This window comes from Rhinolophus sinicus, linkage group LG12 (genome assembly GCF_036562045.2).
Source record: "Rhinolophus sinicus isolate RSC01 linkage group LG12, ASM3656204v1, whole genome shotgun sequence".
In the NCBI taxonomy this organism is placed as follows: domain Eukaryota; kingdom Metazoa; phylum Chordata; class Mammalia; order Chiroptera; family Rhinolophidae; genus Rhinolophus; species Rhinolophus sinicus.
Window position 1 is genome coordinate 2,749,796 of NC_133761.1, and position 20,587 is coordinate 2,770,382.

At 47.0% G+C, this 20,587-nt stretch overlaps 1 protein-coding gene across 1 annotated transcript in view; it reads left to right on the forward strand.

The window, feature by feature from the left end:
* KCNK9 (potassium two pore domain channel subfamily K member 9) overlaps positions 1-20,587 on the forward strand; it is a 73,057-nt gene that overhangs the window by 39,838 nt on the left and 12,632 nt on the right. The gene's annotated exons all lie outside the window — the stretch shown is intronic.

The window sequence follows — 20,587 nt, forward strand, 5'->3', positions numbered from 1 at the left end:
TGTCTAGGTGTGGATCTCTTTGAGTTTATCGTACTTGGGATGTGTTAAGCTTCTTTGATGTGCCAGATGAATGTTTTCATCAAATTTTGGAAGTTTTTGGCCATTATGTCTTTAGAAATACTTTTCGTCTTTTTCTCTCCTCTCCTTCTAGAGCACCAATGAAATAAAGGGTTGCTTTTTTCTCATAGCCTCATAGGTCTCCTGAGGCTCCATCTATTTATTTATTTTTAATTCTTTTTTTCTTTCTGTTGCTCAGATTGGGTAATCTCAATTAATCTGTCTTCAGGTTCACTGATTCTTTCTTCTGCCCGTTCAAATATGCTGCTGAGCCCGGTAGTGGATTTTTCATTTCAGTTATTGTACTTTTCAATCCCAGAATTTCTATTTTTTGAAAGAAACAGTTTCCATCTCTTTACTGATACTGTTTAGTGTGACATAGTTCTCATCCTTTCCTTTAATTCTTTCGACACGGTTTCCTTTAGTCTTTGAACATATTTATAATAGCTGATTAGTGTCTCTACTAATCGCTGGCTTTTCCAGGGACTATTTGTATTGACTGCTTTTTATCCCCATGGATGGACCATACTTTCCATGTCTTTGTGTGTCTTAGAATTTTCTGTTGAAAACTAGATGCTTAAAAATGATATAATATGGCAACTCCAGAAATCAGATTCCCCCTCGTCCTCCAAGGCTTAATGTTGTTGATATTGTTGACGACAGTTGCCTCTGTTGTTTGTGTGCTTAGTGACTTTCCTGGATGAATTCTGTGAAGTCTGTATCTTTGTCACCTGTGGCCATGAAGTCTCTGCCTCGTTAGCTCAGTAGTCAGTTAATTATTGTACAGAGATTTATCTAAATGCCTTGAGCCAATAACGCTCCCAGTCTTTACTGAAGGCATCTCTGTGTGTATTGAGGCACACAACGCTTTCAGGCCGCATTGTTTACAGCTTGATCTTAGCCTTCACGTCTTGCTTGTGTAGAGTCTCAAGGTCATCCAGAAGTGAATGACTAGGGACATCTCAAGTGTTTCCTGGTACTCTGCACAGCCCTGCATATGTGTGTAGCCTTCTAGATTCCCAGGAATATGCTAACCCTTTAAAAATCTCCCATTCCCCAGTTTTCCTGTCTATATTTTTGGTCAGCCTCTTGTTAGCTCCAGCTGATGATTGCTGGGCTGTTGGTTTTCAAGGCTACCGTGGAGCTAGGGATAGGGAGATGTGACTAGAACAAGTTAAAGCACCATAAAGCTTTCGTTTCTTACTGAAACTTAGTCATTTTTCTTGAATAAACTCTTACTGGATCCTTGCAAGCCTTTAGTTAATTTCTAGACTTTGAAGAGTTGGTTTTGACACCTTTCCCAGTGCTCTCATTGCTTTTGTGGAGAAGCAGATCTTTGGAGGTCCTTACTCTGCCCTCGTGGAGGTTGACTGCCCATCAGAGACGTTCTGTGACCTCAGAAAGCACATTAAAGGTTGGGTTCCCCAGCAGTATCCACCTCTGCTGAAAGGAAAAGGACCATACTGAGGGGAAAACAGATTCTGGAGCTGACCAGGTGAGAGGCTCAGAAATGATCCTACCCTGGGGCACAGGGCCAGTCTCTTCATCCCATCCTGGAGGTCTCTGGCCGTGGCTGTGACCATCAGCACACAGACATGGGAATAGCTGGGGCTTCCGGGTTAGAGAGGTGCAGATGGGAATCTCCGCCTTGCCCCTCACTAGCTGTGTGACCTGGGACAAATCACTTGACCTCTCTGAGCATGTCTCTTCATCTAGGAAAATGGGATGAAGCTCACCTGTAGCGGCTGGGTGTGCTGTGGGAAGAAGGTCCTGCGCACTCAGGAGACGATGAAGGGCCTGTTCATGTTCAAATCTCTTGCAGGGTTCAGGCTACGTTCTGGCACTGCATCTGTTTCTGGTCTTTTTTTTTTTTTGGTCTTTTTACGTGTCTGAATAAAACACCAGGAGCCAGAACTGGCATGCTTTTGGCTAAAGCACAAATGGTTATTAGCAACAGAGGCACACTGGAGAATAATGGATTCCATATTTAACCTATTTAGCTGAAGAAATTATGGCACATCTCCTTGAAGTTTATGAAGAATTAAAAATGATGTTTATGAAAACTTTTTATTGGCAATAGAATGGCATAAGCATTTCCTTATAAGTAGAAAGAAAAGAAGGCTACATAATTGCTTATATACAGTTTGCTGTCAGCCCTGGGAGATGTTTTAGGAACAGTCTAGAGGAAATACAACAAAATGCCACAGGATTGCCTCTTGAGTGGTGGGATTGTGAGTAATTCTTGCCTGCTTCTGTAGATTTTTTTTTTTTAATTTTGTAATCCTCTTTAGTGAGCAAGTATTATTCCTACAATTAGTAATTTACCAAATGAAAAAATCTAAACAGTAGAAAATGAAGTGAAATGGCGGGAAGACTAGGAGATAAATTAAGGGGATTGTTCCATCTTTTCTTTTGCGTTTCAGTTTTTGATCTCTGCAAGGTTAGGTGATTTGCCCAAGGTCACACAGCTGAGACATGGAGGAGGTATTGCCAGGACCAGGTCGGTCTCCCCTAATAGTTGCGTCAAGAGTAATTATGAGCATGAAGCTTCCCTCTCGGAGATGACAGCCGCTCCCCTTGCTGGTGGTGTCCAATTTTGGACAGTGATGGAAATTGCTGGTGACAGATTCAGGGGAGTCCACCCCCGTGACAGTCACACGTGGCTTTTTCAGGAAGGGTATCAAGGGCAGTGGTCTGAGTGGGAATGATTTTCTCCCTGTGGGGTGGCCCAAAGAAGCTTAAATCAGTGCGTATTTGCCTTTGGGCTTCCATCCAAGCTGCACAACACTTGGAAATCCACCCAGTGTTCCATCTCACACCAGGCCCAGAAAGGGGCATCAAACCCAGAGCCCAGGTCAAGTCAGGGCCACGGCTCTCAAACCCCAGTTTAGATGGTTCTGTAATGCAGATTCCAGGGCCTGGTCTGGGGCTTCTGATCCCATGAGTCAGGCAGGGCCTGGAATTGCACTTTGACCAGTGCCCCAGGGAGTCCCATGGTCTGTGGCCACGCTTGGAGAAACACTGGGCTAGGGATTGATGAGTGGTTGGGACTTGAAAAGGAAGGGATGTGAGATTTTGCAGAGAGACATGTAGGGGTGGCCCAGGGCTGGTTTGGCAGAGAAGATGACCACAGCCGGACTCCCATGTGCTCGGCCCTGGGCTGCAGGCGTCACACACAGGCCCCCTTGCCGGGCCGTGGAGAGGATGTGGGGGTTCCTTTGCCTGTGACACAGGATGAAACAAGCTCACTGTGGCTATGTGACTTGCTCAGTCAGACGACCATCGTGACTACCACAGGTCCCCTTTAGGCCACCGGTGCAGGTCTCCCCATCCTGCTGGCATTGGGTGGGACAGGCTTTCCTGCTGCAGTGCTGACCAGGCTTTTCTGTCCTGGGAGGAATAACGTTCTGGGGATAGGTTTTGATTGGGGGAATGGTGGAGGTTGGAGAGGGGATTAGGTTTCTAGTAATCCTTGTTGAGGGCCTACTATGTATAGTAGGAGGGGTTGTCGCCTGCGGCAGCCACAGAAACTGAGCTGGGCCTCGTTTTCCCCAGGGGCTGAGTGTGGAGAGCCCATCCTGGCAGAGAGCACGGCCCTGTGGGTGGCCAGTGTGCTCACCTCTGCAGGATGGGGTGGCCCTCTCTGGTCCGGCTCCCTTGGCCAACGCTGTCTCCTGCCCTGCACAAGCCACTGCAGGACACCAAGCCACTAACAAGACAGATGCAAGGCCATCCCTCATCTGCAGACAGCAGCTGGGCAGCCACTTTAATTAAAAGGGCTCCACGGCTCTGGGGAGATGAATTGAGGCCAGCTTCTGTTTGCGAACGCTTCCTGCAGCAGGGGTGGAGGCATGTGGGCAGGCCGTTCTGCCCGGGGGTGGGTGGGTGGATAGGCAGGCATCCTCCCCTGTCCTCAGATGCTGAGCGCAGGGCTGCGTTTCCCGCTTACAGCCCAGTGCTGGGTGGCACGTGAGACCCCAGGGAAGTGACGGCCTCTGGGCCTCCGCTCCTCACCTGGGAACTGAGGTGATTACAGGCCCCCAAGAGCCCTTTTCTCTCACACCCTTTAAAACACCCCGGTGGCGATCATGCCTTCTGCTGACAGCGCCACGGATGGGCAGCCTTTAGAACGGTGCCTGGCACAGCGCGGCGTCCTCATGACCGTCACTGCACCGTTGTCATCACCACCATCACTGTCACCACTCCCTCGGGGCCTAGCCCAGTGCTTGGCACATGGCACGTACTAAGTGGTCACCTGTTGAATGAATAAAGGCACTGCGGACGCAGACGTGAAAGCACCATGTCACCACTGCAACGTGAAGGAGGGAAAGGCCACCCTGGACTGTGCCAGTCTGTCCATAGAAAGGCAGGTATACACGTCGTGCGCCGCATAACAGTTTCAGTCAATGAGAGACCACGTGTACGATGGTGGGACAGCAGGAAGCCTAGGTGTGCAGGGGGCTCTGCCATCCAGGTTTGTGTCGAGTGCTCTCTGAGCTGTTTGCACAGTGACGGGATTGCCTAGCGATGCCTTTAGCAGAGAAAGTATCCTTGTTGATAAACAGTGCGTGGCTGCACCCATTTCTGTTCCCACCAGGGCTCCCTCTGCCCACAGCCTCTCCAGCATTTACTCCGTGTCTTGTTGATGATGTCATTCTAACAGGTGTGAGGTGGATCTCGCTGTGGCTTTGATTGGCATTTTCCCAATATCTAGTGACGGTGAGCATCTTTCCATGTGTCTGTTGGCCGTTTGTGTGTCTTCTTGGGAGAAGTGTCTGTTCACGTCCTCTGCTTATTTTTTAATCGGAATGTTTATTTTTTTGTCATTGAGTTGTATGAGTTCTTTATATACCTTGGATATTACCCCTTTATCCTAGGTATCATATGCAAGTATCTTCTCCCATTCGGTTGGTGGCTTTTTTGTTTCGTTGATGCTTGATGGAGGCCCATTCATTTATGTTTGCTTGTACTTCTCTTGCTTTTGGGGTGAAGTTCACAAAAGCCCCTCCGAGACCAAGGTCCGTAAGCTTAGTGCCTATGTTTTCTTCTACGTATCCTATTGTTTCAGGTCTTACATTCAAGTCTTTAATCTATTTTGAGTTAATTTTTGCGTGTGGTGTCAGCAGTCTAGTTTCATTCTTTTGCATGTGGCTTTACAATTTTCCCAGCACCATTTATTGAAGGAACTTTCCTTTTTCCATTGAATGTTTTTGGCTCCTTCGTTGGCAATTAGTTGCCCATATACATGTGGGTGTATGTCTGGGTTCTCAATTCTGTCCCATTGGTCTGTGTGTCTGTTTTTCTGCCAATAACATATTGTTTTGATTACTGTAGCTTTGTAATATAATTTGAAGTCAGGGAGTGTGATACCTCCAGTTTTGTTCTTTTTTCCCTCAGGATTGCTTTGGCTATATGGGGTCCTTTTCAGTTCCATACAAATTTGATGATTTTTTACTCTATATCTTTGAAAAATGCCATTGGGATTTGGATGGGGATTGCATTAAATCTGTATATTGCTTTAGGTAATAAGGCCATTTTAACAATGTTAATTCTTCCAATCTGTGAACACGGAATATCTTTCCATTTCTTGTGTCTTCAATTCTTTCAACAATGTCTTGTGGTTTTAAGTGTACAGATCCTTCACGTCCTTTGTTAAGTTTAATCTTAGGTATTTTATCCTTTTTGTTGCAATTGTAAATGAGATTGTTTTCTTCATTTCTCTTTCTGAAATTTCATTGTTATTATATAGGAATGCAGTGGATATTTGTACATTGATTTTGTATCCTGCAACTTTACTGTATTTATTGTTTCTAATAGTTTTTAATGGAGTCATTAGGGTATTCTATATATAGCATCATGTCATCTGCAAATAGCAACAGTTTTACTTTTTCATTTCCAATTTTTTTTAGTGGGGCCTTGATTTCTTTGGTTAGGATTTTCAGTACTACATTGCATAGCAGTGGTGAGAGGGGGCATATTTGTCTCTTATTTCTGATCTTAGAGGAAAAGCTATCAGCTTTTCACCATTGAGCATGATGTTAGCTGAGGGGTTGTCATGTATGGCCCTTATTATGTGGAGGTACTTTTCTTCTGTACCCATTTTATTGAGTATTTTTATTATAAATGGACGTGTATCTTGTCAGATGCTTTTTCTGCATCTAGTGAGATGATCATATGATTTTTATTTTTCATTTTGTTAATATGTATTACACTGACTGATTTGCAGATGTAGACCCATCATTGCATCCCTGGAATAAATCCCACTTGATCATGGTGTATGAATGACCATTTTAATGTATTGTTATATTTGATTAGCTGTTATTTTGTTTAGGATTTGTGTATCTATGTTCATCAGAGATATGGTTTGTAATTTTCTTTTTTTGTGTTGTCTTTGCCTGGTTTTGATATCAGGGTAATTTTGGCCTCGTAAAATGAGGTAGGAAGTAGTCCCCCCTTTTCAATATTTTGGACGAGGTTGAAAAGGATAGGTATTAAATTTTCTTTGAATGTTTGGTAGAATTCACAAATTAAGCCTTCTGGTCCTGGACTTTTGCTTTTTCTGGAGGTTTTTTTTTGATTACTGTTTCAATTTCCTTACTAGTAATTGGTCTATTTAGGTTTTCCAGTTCTTCATGGTTTGGTCCAGGAAGGTTGTGTATTTCTAAGAATTTGTCCAATTCTTGTAGGTTATTGAATTTGGTGGCGTATAGCCTTTCATAGTATTCTTGGATGATCCTTTGTGTTTCTGTTCTGTCCACTGTAACTTCTCTTTCATTTATTTGAGTCTTTTCTCTGTTTTCCTTAGTGAGTCTAGCCAGAGGTCTGTCAATTTTATCTTTTCAAAGAACAAGCTCTTTGTTTTATTAATTTTTTTCTGTTATCTTTTTGTTCTCTATTTCATTCGTTTCTGCTCTGGTTTTTATTATTTCCTTTCTTCTACTGACTTCGGGCTTTGTTTTTCCTTCTTATTCTGGTTCTTTGAGATATAATAGTAGATTGTTTGATATTTTTCTTCTTTCTTGAATTAGGTCTGTAATGCTATAAACTTTACTCTTAGTATCACCTTTTATGCATCCAAAAATTTTTGATAGGTCGTATTTCCATTGTCATTTGTCTCTATGTGTCTTTTGATCTGTTCTTTTATTTCTTTGACACAACAGTTGTTCATGTTGTTTAACCTCTTTGTGGTTTTTTCCAACTTTCTTTTTGTAGTTCGTTGCTCGTTTCACACCAGTGTGGTTGGAAAATATGCTTGGTATGATTTCAGTATTCTTAAAGTTGTTGAGACTAATTTTGTACCTCAACATATTGTCCTTTAGAATGTTCCATGTACAATGGAAAAGAATGTATTCTGTCATTTTAGGATGGAAAATTCCATAACTATCGATCAAATTCATTTACTCTAATGTGTATTTTCATGCCAGTATTTCCTTAATACCTTCTTAGGGGGATGATCCATTGAATGCTGTCAATTGGATATTCAGGTCTCTTGCTATGATTATATTTTTGTCAGTTTCTTCCTTTAGTTCTGTTAGTAATTGCTTTATATATTTTTGTGGTCCCAGGTTGGATGTACACATATTGATAAGTGTTATGTCTTCTTGATGGATTGTGCCCTTTGTCATTGTAAAATGTCTATCTTTGGCTCTTGTTACCTTTTTTGTCTTGAAATCAATTTTATCTGATATCAGTACTGTTACAACCACTTTTCTCTGGATGCCATTTACTTGAGGTATCATCTTCCACCCCTTTACTTTGAGCCTATGTTTGTCTTTAATGCTGAGATGAGTCTTCTGTGGGCAACATATAGTTGGGTCTTGTTTTTTAATCCATCCTGCTACTCTGGGCCTTTTGATTGGTGAGTTCAGTCCATTTACATTCAGGGTGATTATTGGTATTGATATCATCCTGAAATTTATAGGGAACTATAAAAGACCCCAAATAGCCAAAGAAATTTTGAGAAAGAACAACGTGGGAGGTATCACCCTTCCTGGTATCAAACTTTACTATAAAGTTACAATAATCAAAGCATATGGTACTGTCATAAAAAACATACGAAATCAATGGAATAGAATAGCGAGTCCAGAAATAAATCATTCCTTATACAGTCAATTAACCTATGACAAAGGAGGCAAGGCTATGAAATGGGGGTAAGGACAGTCTCTTTAATACATGATGTTGGGAAAACTGGGCAGATACATGCAAAAAAGAAAACTTACACCACATACAAAAATAAACTCAAAATGCATTAAAGATTTAAATGTAAGACCTGAAACCAAACTAGAAGAAAACACAGGCAGTAAACTCTTTGTCATTGTTTTTCAAAAAAGATATTGCTAAGGGCAAACAAATGGGACTGCATCAAACTAAAAATTGCACAGTGAAGGAAACCATCAACAAAATGAAAGGACAGCCTACTGAACAAGAGAAGATATTTGCAAGGATATATGTGATGAGTTAATATCCAAAACATAAGGAACGCATACAACTTAACACCAAACAAACAAACAAAAAACCCTCACAAACAATCCAATTAAAAAATGTACAGACCTGAACAGACATTTCTCCAAAGAGGACATACAAATGGCCAACAGACATGTGAAAAGATGCTCAACATCACTAATCATCAGTGAAATGCAAATTAAAACCACAATGAGATATCACCTCACCCCTGTCAGAATGGCCATCATCAATAAAGCAACAAACAAGAGTTGGCAAGAAACAACTCTTATGCACTGTTGGTGGGATTGCAAATTGGTGCAGCCACTATGGAAAATAGTATGGAGTTTCCTCAAAAAATTAAAAATAGAGCTGCCATAGTGGATACAGCGATTCTACTTCTGAGTATTCACCCAAAGAAAACAAAGGCACTAACTTGAAAAGATACGTGAACTCTTATGTTCATTGCAGCATTACGAGTAATAGCTAAGGCATGGAACCAGCGTAGATGTCATCCATAGAAGAAGGGATAAAGAAGAGGTGGTACATACTCATAGGTGCAGTGGAATATTATGCAGCCATAAAAAGAATGAAATCTTTTTCTTTGCAACAACGTGGGTGGACCTAGAGGGCATTATGCTGAATGAAATAATTCAGACAGAAAAAGATAAACACCATATGATTTCACTTATACGTGGAATCTAAGAAAATAAAAGGAATAAACAACACAAAACAGAAGCATACCTACAGTACAGAAATCTAGCTGATGGTTGCTGAATTGGAGGGGGTGGGGAAGGAAAGAAAAAATAGAAACAGAAGCCTGGTGTGGTCCAGGAGAGGTCTGGATGCTAGGGAGGCCCATGCCTGGTGCCTGTTTCCTTCTTTACTCCTCACAGCCAGCCTTGGGGAAAGCTGCAGTGCTGCTTACTTGGTCTCCAGGACAGATCAGCATGCGAGCTGCTAAAGCACTTTCCTGAATCACATAGAGGAGCAGGAGTTGGGCCCAGCTGGTGGGCCTCTAGGCCGGCTTTTCCCACTTGGCCTTGAGACTGGAAGATACCCGGTAGCTGTTAAGTAAGGGAGGTTCTGGGAGAGCTTTGGCCCTGGGCTGTGTGTGTGTGTACGCATGTCTGCATGTGCTCGTATCTGTGTGCACACTTGTGTCTGTGCATATGTATCCCTGTGAGTATGTGTGCAGATGGCATCTGTGTCTATGTCTGTATATGTGTGTGACAGCTCACCTCACGGGGCTGTGAGCACTGTATACCAGGCGGCACTGTACAGTCACAGCCAAGTCGCAGGCTTTGCCCCACTGTGATGGGACATCCCCAAGGTCATACAGCTAGTCAAGTGCCTGAGACCAGGTGTCTTCTATGTGCAGTGGACATGGCCAGGTCTGTGGCCGTGAGAATGGGCCACCGCGGGGCTTTGTGGACTATCCATCTGTACCAAAGTTCGGTTGTCCTCAGATCTCGTGGGACACGATGAGCAGGTCATGACGCCAGTCTGTACAGACTTTCTGTGTCCACCCTCCACGCTGGCAGATAACCTCTAACTTGTTACTGTGAGCTGGCTGCAGTCGCAGCCCCTGCAGACAGCAGGGGCTCTGTTCCACACGAACATTCAGCAACCCAGGCTCCTAACTGCCGGAGGCCCCATCCTCCCTCACGTCCTGAGCCCTCTCCATCGTCAGGCAAAGCGAGGGGTGGGCAGGGGAAGCGGGTGAGGGAGAGAGAATATCCTGAGGCTGGGCATGGAACCCTGCTGGCCGGCACTGAGTCCTATGGCCGTGTCTACTTGCAAGGGACCGTGTAGGCCAGCTGTGTGCCCAGGAGGAGGTCGCATATGTGGGTGGGCACCAGCTGTCTCTGTTAGAACCACCTGCTTCTGTTGCTTCTTGACAAAACGAGCATCTCTCAACACATGAGGCCCTAGAAGCCAGTTTGCTGCCCCCAGACCCCAGCACGTGCTGACACTGGGTGGGAAGTGAGCTCAACTCTACGCAGCCCAATGCGCTTAGAACAGGCCTGGGGGCCTCCTAAGGCCTAGCACCGACTCCACCAGCTCCAACTGCCCCTGCTTCTCTTTACAGCCCCTTCCACACAGTGGGAGGTCCAGGGCGCTCTTAGAATGCAAAGGCCTCCTGACTCAGAACCTGCCCTGTCACACAATCCCAGCTGATCCCATCCCTGTGAGCTTTGGCTGGGAGCACCGCTTTCCGAGCCAGAAACACCACCACTTTTTACCTTTGTTTCAGCTAATCAGGTGTCTGAGAGCACAGCCGTTCGTAGTTTATCATTTCAACTCCAAAGCCACTGTTTCCTTCCCCCTCTCTCGCTCCCGGCCCTGTTGACCTCATGGGCTTGAATCACGCTCATTTCACGGAACAGGATGCCCGTCTTGGTGGACTCCTAACTTCTTGTCACTTGGATTCCTGTGAGCCCTGAGTTCCTTTGGGAATTCAGAGTAAGGAGAGGAGAACCTTCTAGAGAAGGTGGCATTTGAACTGGGCTCTGAGAGGGGAGGAATCAGCCCTGTGGAGGGGCAGGAAGAGTCTGAACAGAGCGAGAGGGTTGTGGGGACCATGGCCACCCGCTAGGTGTGGTCAGCACTTAGGGCCACGAGTTCAAGGCTCTCTCTCCTGCCTGGTGGGACCTCTGTGCGTGAATTCCGCCTGCTCCCTCTCTGGTATTACACTCCAGCCAGGAAAGAGATTCTCCACAGCAAACAGAAATAAAGCACAAGTTGTAATATTTTTGACTTATTTTCACTTCTTTTACAAAAAGTATCAATTATTAATGAGTGGTTATTCATGGATATTAAGCTCGACTTTAAGTTTCCTTCTATCATGGACTTTTCACAAGTCAACCAAGTTTTATAATTTTTCCTACGAGCTTTATTATTAAATTTAATTTGTTTCTCCATATTTCCTTTTTTTTTTGGGGGGGGGAGGAGGAAGGCGAGTGGAATGAAGAGCGAGACAGGAATTTGATTGGGAGGGCATGGAGGAGGCCAGAAGTGAAACACAGGCTTCTGTCCAGTTCCCTCACAAACCAGCAGCCGGCTGCAGGGTGGGGGCTGGCTGGGAGCCCAGGTTGCCCTGACTTTGGGGCTTAGAAAGATAACAGTTTGCCCCACGTTTCTCATCCATGCTCCGGAGAGAACACCGCTCACCTTGCAAAGGGTAGTCCCTCTGCCACAAGAATAAATGAGCTAAGACCCGTGAAACATTTTCGCTCAGTGCCTCGCACATTGTATGCCCTCAGTAAACGGTTGTGGTCATCATCATATTATTGTTATTATAGTCAGTGCTGCCACTGATTGATGGTAATAACTTCTGGGGGGAAACTCAGCACATAACACATCATCGATGAAAAAGATGAATGGCTTTTCCCTAGGATTCCTCGTTCTGGAAGCGGTCCCAGGGGAAACGTGGGCGTCCGCGATGCGGCAGGATCGGTGTGGCCGCAGCCGCGCGAGCGCCCGCCAGAGGGCGCCCTTGCATCTTCGGTCGCTGACGCGGGCGGTCTGCGGCTTGTTAGCTTTGGGCCTGAAATGACGAGGACTGTAGGCTTGAACCGTCATTGTAGCCAGTTAAACTCTTTATTGGCCACATTTTATATGAACCTTTCTCTTCAAAAGCAAACTCATTTGGTAGATGGAAGACCTCAAGTCTCTTCCAACAGCATGATTCCATGCTTCTGTGGTTCCAAGCCTCAGATATTTGTGTGGTTAAGGGCTGGGAGAGCCAGGGAGGGGCTGTGCCTGGACCACGTCCTGCTCCAGAAGGATGTCTCATTCAGGTCACCGCCGGGCAGGACCCTGGTGGGTGCCTCATTAGAGCCTCAACAGCCCTGCGAGTGGGGATTGCACTTATGGATGGAGGAAACTGGCTGGGCCACAACCCTTTACCGGCTGCTTAGAAGGGCTCAGGTGGGAGGTGTGAGCCCCAGTCCCTGATCCAGGCTCTTTCCCCCACACTCGCACACCCAGCTGTGCTCTCACATCAGCACTGCAGCAGGCCTCACGTTGGCAGAGCTGGTCTATGGCTGACGTCTGTCACCTGGGAGGTCAGTTAGGGAGACCAGAGCTGTGCGTGCCTACCAGGGGAGTGGTCCCCAGATGGAGGGTTGGTGCCAATGGTGCATCCTCCTGGAGAGAGGCCCCCAGGGATGGGCAGTCTGAGAAGCCCCCAGGCCTCTGCCAAGCAGCCCCAGCCCCCCCACCCCCAGGGGACCTCAGTGTGGAGCAAGCCCAGGCCAGCTGGCCCCTTCTTTCCAAGACCCCAAACCCACCCCCATCCCACCCCCACCTCCCTCGTCCTTCCAGGCTCCATTTCCCCATGGGAAGAGTTTAGCTTTTAACAACAGCTTCCCCCCACACCCTGTTTTTCATTGAAGTAAAATTCACATCACGTAAAATTAACATTTTAAAGTGGATAAATTCAGTGGACAATTCTGGTCTCCCTTTAGCACATTCACAATGTTGTACAACCACTGCCTCTATCTGGTTCCCAGACATTTTCGTCACCCCAGACCCATCAAGCAAACACTTCCTATTCTCCCCTCCCCCACCCCAGACAACCATTCACCTGCTTTCTGTCTGTAGATTGGCCTGTTCTGGACATTTCCTATAAATGGAGTCATACAATGAATGTGTGGTCTTTTGTGTCTGGCTTCTTTCACTTCAAATAATGTTTCAAGGCTCATCCACAGGGTAGCACATGTCAGAATTCCGTCTGTTTTAAAGGCTGAGTAATGTTCTGTTTGTGCGTATAAGCCGCCTTTTGTCATCCATGCATCCATCCATCCATCGAGGGCCCCTCAGTCTCCCCCTTTGGGCTATTGTGCATAGTGCCGCTAGGAGCATGGGTGTACAAGCATTTGAATACCTATTTTGAATTCCTCTACATACCTAGGAGTAGAATTGCTAAAAATAACTTTTAAAGGATCTTTTCTTTGTGGCTTGGGTCTGAGCTAGGAGTAGAGAACATTGCCAAGCAAACGAAAGCCCTGCCTCTTTCCTGCTGACTTCTGGGGTGGTGACACTGTCAGTGTCGTGAGCGGTTTCCTGATGCCCACAGGGTCATTGTGGGGGCTGCAGGAGAAGCCTGGCTGCCCAGACTCAGTTTCCTCATCCCTACAATGGGGACAATAACACTTGATGTGACCCCCACTGGATCCTCATTACATAAAGGCAATGGGCCCAGGAGGTGAGCCCCAGAGCAAGGCCCGGCTGGCGTCTGGACCACGGTTTGTGGGAGTCCCCATCTGGGGGGTGCTAGGCTCTCTGGAGGGTACGTGGAGTGATGCTCCACTCAGACGAATGTCCATGCAGCAGCGGAAGCCGTCGCCAGGCTGGTCTGAGTGTGGAGGCGTCCTGCAGCCGGGTGGCCTCTGCTCTCTCCGAGGCCCCTTGTCCCAGCCTCCCCAGCCCTCCAAGAAGGGGCTCTCTGGGCTCTCCTTAGTGGGTCCTCTCACAGGGCCTCCAAGGGGACAGAAGAGGAGAATGGACTGTCATGATCTGTTGTCAGAAACGTGTGCCTTGCAAGCTTTTGCAGATTTTTTAAAAATATATTTTTAGTCCCCTCGCACCCTTAAGACACAAAGTGCAGAGAAACCAAAGGGGAATGTTTTGGAGATTTATTAATAATGCAAAAGCCTATGAGGGAATTACTCTTTTGTTAAATAAAACTCCAAATCTGCCAGATTTCCCTCCAGAGAACATAGTGACAACCTGTGAACAAGCAGGTCCCCAGGGCCTCTGGTGGCTCTGAGAAGGGCCCAGGGCCCTCAGCCTTCTCACCTATGAAATGGGCTCACGCACTCTGTGTGGTGGAGTTCCCCACGGGGACTGTGGGAGGGGCCCTCAGTCACCCAGGGTGACGCTGCCCGCCTGCATGAGGCTCTCCTCAGCGCTCTGTGGGGCAGGGCCAACCTCAGCCACCTGGGGGACGTGTGCTCTGGATGATGCCAGCTCTTACTGCCTTTATCAGAACCCTCTGTGGGCTCACAGGGAGGGAGGGAAGGTGAATGAGAAGGTGTGGGAAGGGGCTTGGTGGGGCTGCTCACCGACCTCCCCCCGTGTCCCCTCGCCACCTTTTTTCCTTTTCCTCCCATCTCTTCTGTCCTTTCTTCTCCTGTTTCTCATTTTCTGGACCATCATGACCTCTGCCTTAGACAAAGAGATGGTCTGTTTTGTCTTATTTTTTGTTTGGCCCACGCCACATTCTAAAAGGTTTAATTAGACACCAATTAGATCCCCCATTTAAAAAAATCCGTGTTTCCAGCTTCTCTTTTAAAATCAGGAAATTGGGCCGCCCTGGCCTGCCGCCCTGGTTGCTGGGCTGGAGAACAGCTGCTCTCCACACCACCTGGCTCTCTAGCGGGCCACCGTCTGCCAGCAGACCTGGTTTGCCTCCCCTGCCCATCTCCCCTGGGACAGATGTGGGATGGCTTGTGTGAGAGACTGAGGTGCAGGGGCATTTGAATTGCAAAGTGCTTTGTTATCAATAGAAAACTGTTATTTGTAGTCAGGCTGAGGCACAGGGCATGTTTAGCATGAATCCACTGCCGTCAACACACTGGCTGATGTCAAAAGATTTACTGGGAGACAGCCTGCAATGTCTGTGAATAGGACTTACTCTAGGCTGGGCTCAGATGCAGAGTTAAAATGATGTCCCCCTGCCTTAGGACAGTCTCTTCTGTGGGCAGGCTCAGCCTCATGGTGCTAGCATGACATCAGTGGCTCCAGACATCACATTCTGACTCCCTTCAAGTCTGGCAGGAAAGCTCAGAAGGCTCACTGGTTCAGTCCTTGGCTGGTGACCCAAAAAGCATCACCGCTCTTAGAGGGTGAATGGAGACCTGCACAGGAGTCCATATGGTGATGCCCAGTGAAATCAGGGGCCTGTTACTTCATGATATAGTGACTTGACCCAGGACAGCCGCAGCCCCAGGTTCCCCTTAAAGATGAAAGAATGAATGTGGAAAAGCTTTGTAAACCGTAAAGTCCTGTGTAACCCCGTAAGGAGCCCTGCTGCCCACATCTGTCACCCCGTCCCGCACAGGGGTCCTGCATCGCCTGCCTTTCTGGTGTTTGCAGACACCTGGGTCCTGTAAATCACATGGAGCTCCTCCAGGGACATGAGCTGGGCCACCGCGGGGGAGGGGTGAGGATGAGCAGGGCGCATGTCGCAGCTGAAGTGGGGAGCCAGCCAGGAAGCACGGAGGCGGAGGGAGGGCAGCTCTCTTTTCCAGCACCTCCCTTCCCAGCGCCAGCCACCCTGAGTCATTCTTTAATGGAATTTGTGTCTATTGAATTCCTACCAGCACAAAAACCTTGCATGTCCTTTATAAATATTTCATTCTCTTCCAGCAGCAGAGTTCCCAATGCCTAAACGCCTGTGTGGCCATCTCCTGCCCTGGGCTGGCATTCTGTCCACGGCCCCGGGCAGCTCTGGGCTGGAGGACACAGTTATGGCCATGCCATCTGGCACCTGGCCTTGACAGTCGCTTCTGCTCAGGGAGCAACCCAGCCTCCCCGGAGACTGGCATTGCAGTGAGTGTGACAGAAGAAAATGGGGAGGCCTGGGGAGGGAAGTGACCACCCGTGGTTCCTGAGGGACAGAGTCAAGGCTCCAGCATGGGCTGGCCTGATGCCAGGGGCAGTCTTGCCCACTCCACCCAGCATCCCAGAGTGGGAGTTCAATGCCAGGTCCATCGCTTCTGGCAGAGGGATTAGGGTGGCTTTCACAGAGGGGCACTCCACAGCAGGAGAGCTTTGCAAACTGTGAAATGCTGTGTAAGTCTGGAAAGGTCATTGACAGCCAGCTGTGGATGGGTCTAGATTCCCAGGGAACAGGAAGGAGTCATGCACAGACTTGAACAGCAGAGTGTCAGCATCTGGGCTGCTCACGGCCCAGCGGCCTCACTTTTCGCAGCGGGGAGAGCCTGCTGGACACTCATAGCGTCTAATGAAGCACTGAGCTGGGTCTGGGAAACTTCTGGCACTGTCACACTTCTGGGAAATCTCACAGGAGCCAGCGAGGAACACAAGGCATCTTGCAAGCCACAACTGGCTCTTCAGGGAGCCCCAGACCCAATAGAAATGATTAGTTTTATTACTCTCTTTCTCTGCCTCTCTCCCCTCTGGGAGGATGGAGCCTATTCATTTTGTTTTATTTTGTTAGCCAGCTGCAGCCAAGAAATGCAGGCCCCTTCTCTGCACAGCCTCTCCCAGGACAGATCAGATACCCACCAAGTATATTAAAGGGGCTGTGAAAACGGGGCTGGATGCTGCAGTGTCTTGGGCGAAGCTGCCCCCAGCCAGGGCAGGTGGATGTGGTGGGCTCGGGGGTGGGGGCTTCCAGGCAGGCCCCAGAAGACAGAAATCATTTGCACAGTGATGCAGCCCTTTAACGGCCAAGTGCTTCCTCTGTGCCAGGCTCTGGGATCCGCAGAGGTGAGTCAGGAGTGGGCTCTGCCCTGCTCAGAACTGCCGTGCTGCCCAGAGGCAGTGGAAGGAAGCTGTGGTTGTGTCTTGGGCCTCTGTGTCCCAGGCGGGAGTGCAGTTACTCCCCCAACACAATGTCTTGTTCACGGAGTTCCAAATGTTCCCCATGTGTATTGTGTATGAAGCATCCAGAGATGCCGTGTGTGTGTTTCCCATACACGTATATTCCATGTAGATATTTTATGAATATGCCATGTATAGAATTGATATGTGTAGACCTGTTTGCACGCGGGACCCAATGTTGTGTCAGAAGTAGACATGGTAGAGAGACCCTGTGAAGAATTCAGGTGGTCTGTCCATTAGAGGCTTTTCAGGAAGCAGCACTCTCAATTTGTGCAATTAATTAACAGGGTCTTTGTAAAGTCTTCTGGAAAGTGTAGGTAGGATGGAGGGAAAGCCACAAGGGGCGGGGGTACTTGGGAAGAGCAACAACGCAGAACTGGCAGTGTGCCTGGGAAATAGTTACTGGGACTTGTAGAGAACAGCTCTATGTTGGGAACCCACTGGCAGAGGCAGCTAATTACCGAGGCCCTCATCTTCCTCCCTTCCTCTGACCGCCTACCAGAGCTGCCCATTGAAAGAACACAACTGGAAAGCAGAGGCCCTGGGATCCCTTGATGTGGCTCGTACAGGCTAGCCTCCTGCGTAGAGAGCAGGGTGGAGATGGACGCATCCAGATGAGAAAACTGAAGGTATCCTGCATGGCCTGCTTTTCCCGGAAGGCAGTGCTAGGTCTGCGATTCGTCTCTCACTGTAGTGGCAAGAGTCCCGTGCCCCAGGCCACTGGGTCCCTAGGAGATAATTCAAAGGCCCTGAACTTTGGTGGCGTTCATATCCCACACTGCCCCCAAAATGTGTCTTGCTAAGGAACGTCCTCACAGCAATGGACCTGTGAAATACACCGTGAAGCATCAACATGGTCAAGTTCTTTCATTCCGTTCTATGACAGACAGCAGAATTGATGGAACCCTGAGACGGTATACAGGTGTATGGCTGTCCCAGCCATGCAAAGGCAACTGCTTCTTATCGCCTTCACTGACAGGAATGGGGTGGGGGGTGCCCCTGGTGTACAGTTTTTGACCCAGAAAATGCTGTATTGGTTTCCTCCAGTAAACATATCACATAGGGAACTGCTAGCTAATGTTCCACCTTATTAAGTTTCTAACAATTGACTGTTCTCCGGCATCCACTTGGCTTTTGTATCAGCTACACAGGTGAGCTATATGGGGATGGAGTGGGATTTTCACCCCTGCATTTTGTACAAATATAAACTCATTTGTTTATCAAGATATGTTTCATTCGTTCCTGAAGACGTAAGTCTCCATCTGGTATCAGTTCCCTCCAGGCAGAAGAACTTCCTTTAGTATTTGTGCTGAGCAGATCTGCTGGTAGCAGGTTTTCTTCAATCTGAAAATGTATTTTGTCTTCATTCTTAAAGGATGTTTTCTCTGGATAGACACTTCTGGGTCAACAGCCTTCTAAAAGAGCTCTTTAAAGATGTTCCCCTCTTTCGTGGCCTCAGTTGTTTATGTTAGAAAGTAAGCTGTACTCAAAGAGCTGTTCCCCTATACGTGACATATTGTTTCTCTCTGGCTGCTTTCAACGTTCTCTCTCTGGTTTTCAGCAGTTTGACTGATGTATGGTTCTCTTTGTATTTATTATGCTTGGGGTTCACTTGGCTTCTTGAATCCCTAAATTTGTGTCTTTTACCAAATTTGGTTACTTTGGGCAATGATTTCTTTACTTTTTTTGTCTTATTCTCTCTTTTCTTTTCAATGATGGCTTCTGATATTGTCTTACTGCTCTCTGGGGCTTTATTTACTTTCTATCTTTATCCCTTACTTCTTCAGAGTGGATAATTTCTATTGACATCTTTGCTCTCCCCTTCAGCTTTTCTATTTCCCCATTCTATACTTCCTGGCCTGACTCCAACTCTGTCATGTCATGTCTCCTCTTTTGTAAGGGCTATGGGGTTTCTGAGGGGTCAGCTCAGTGCTGGGTCAGTGGGATTGAGGGGGAGAGAGAATGAAGAGAAGGCCTTCTGGAGGCAAACATGTGATGGCAACTCTCTAGGGAGAATGTGGCCACTGGGGCAGGTAGGAAGTGGCACATGCCAAGGGAGAGACAGGCAGAGTGAACATAAGTGTGAAGTCCTGGCAGATAGGTGTAGGCTGGAGCAGGCAGAGTAGCCTTCCTGTGGGACAGTGGGAGGGATGGAGGTCTTGGGGTCTGGTAGATTCCTATGTGTATCACCTGCTCTCTGATCTCAGCAGATCTGAACAACCCCCACCTGGGAATTAATATTATCCCATCCCAGGACATATCCCATGTAACAGAGAAACTTCAGATGGAAGAGGTCTTCTGGGGCCCAAGATAATGCAGCTGGTTTAGTGACCATGGGCCCATGAGACTGTGGGAAGCTTTTCTTGATGGGACAGGATTTGATCTATTGGCAGGCCACATTCATCCTCGGAATTCTCATTCCAAGTCATGCTCATGATCCAGGTTTTTTTTTCTCTCTCTAGGCAATATTAGCTCTAGAACTTGAACTAGAACCTACTGAGTCTTATGTTCCTTCTGCCACATTGTGTAGATATTATTCTGACATTATCACCGGCTCTGATAGTATCACCGATCAGCTAGATAACTGACCCTCGCAGGCAGCTTTCCCTTTCTAGTACCACTGTCCTGACTGCGACAGTGAGGAAATACCGAATTGCCTTTGTACACTTGATGTAGGGGATCAGTGCAGTGAGGTGCTGTGAAGCTGAGTGAAGAGTTTCAACAGCATTTACACACATGAGGTCTTTAAGGGTTATTTGTTGTCTCTTTGCTGACAAGTCTACATTCCACAGTGGCACACATTTATTTATTCTTTTATGGAAGAAATGTTTTACGTGCTAGGTATTCATCACTCTAGATGTGGGGGACACTGCAGTGAAGAAAGGAGATAGAAATTCTTGTCCTCACGGTGTTTATGTTCCACTCTGCGGCGACCTCTCTTGATTCATACCCTCTACTTCTAAGCCTCATACTTGGTGGCTGAAAACAGTCCTTTCAAATCCCACCTCTGAAGAAATCAAGTTACCCTGTTATTAAGTAACTCCATTTTCTTGTCAGTGGTGTTGGACTCTTCATGCCTATTTTATAGGGTCTTTATGAGGTTGGAAGGAGGTAATGGACGACCAGGCATCAGCACAGAGCCTGGCATACAACACTTAGCATTCCTAATGTTGGTCCATGGTGGGTCCATATTTAATATTTAAATATGTTGGTCCTTATTTAATTTTATTCTCTGGGCTTGCAGGTTTCTTAGTAGCAAATATGCTATTTTTTTAAAAAAACAACTTGGTTTTGTTCTAAGAACAGTGGAATGCCCCCAAAACTCCTCTCCCAACTGAAATGCTCCAAATCACCCCCACCCCCACAAACCCACACTTCAGAGGACCTTTCTTCACGCTTTCTTCCCTGTTCTCTTTTATCCCTCCCTTCAGGATTTGGGCATGCTCCAAACTCCATCCCAGGTGAAATGCCCCAGTCCCCATATGACATTTCTTCACTGCTTCTCCCTTGTTCT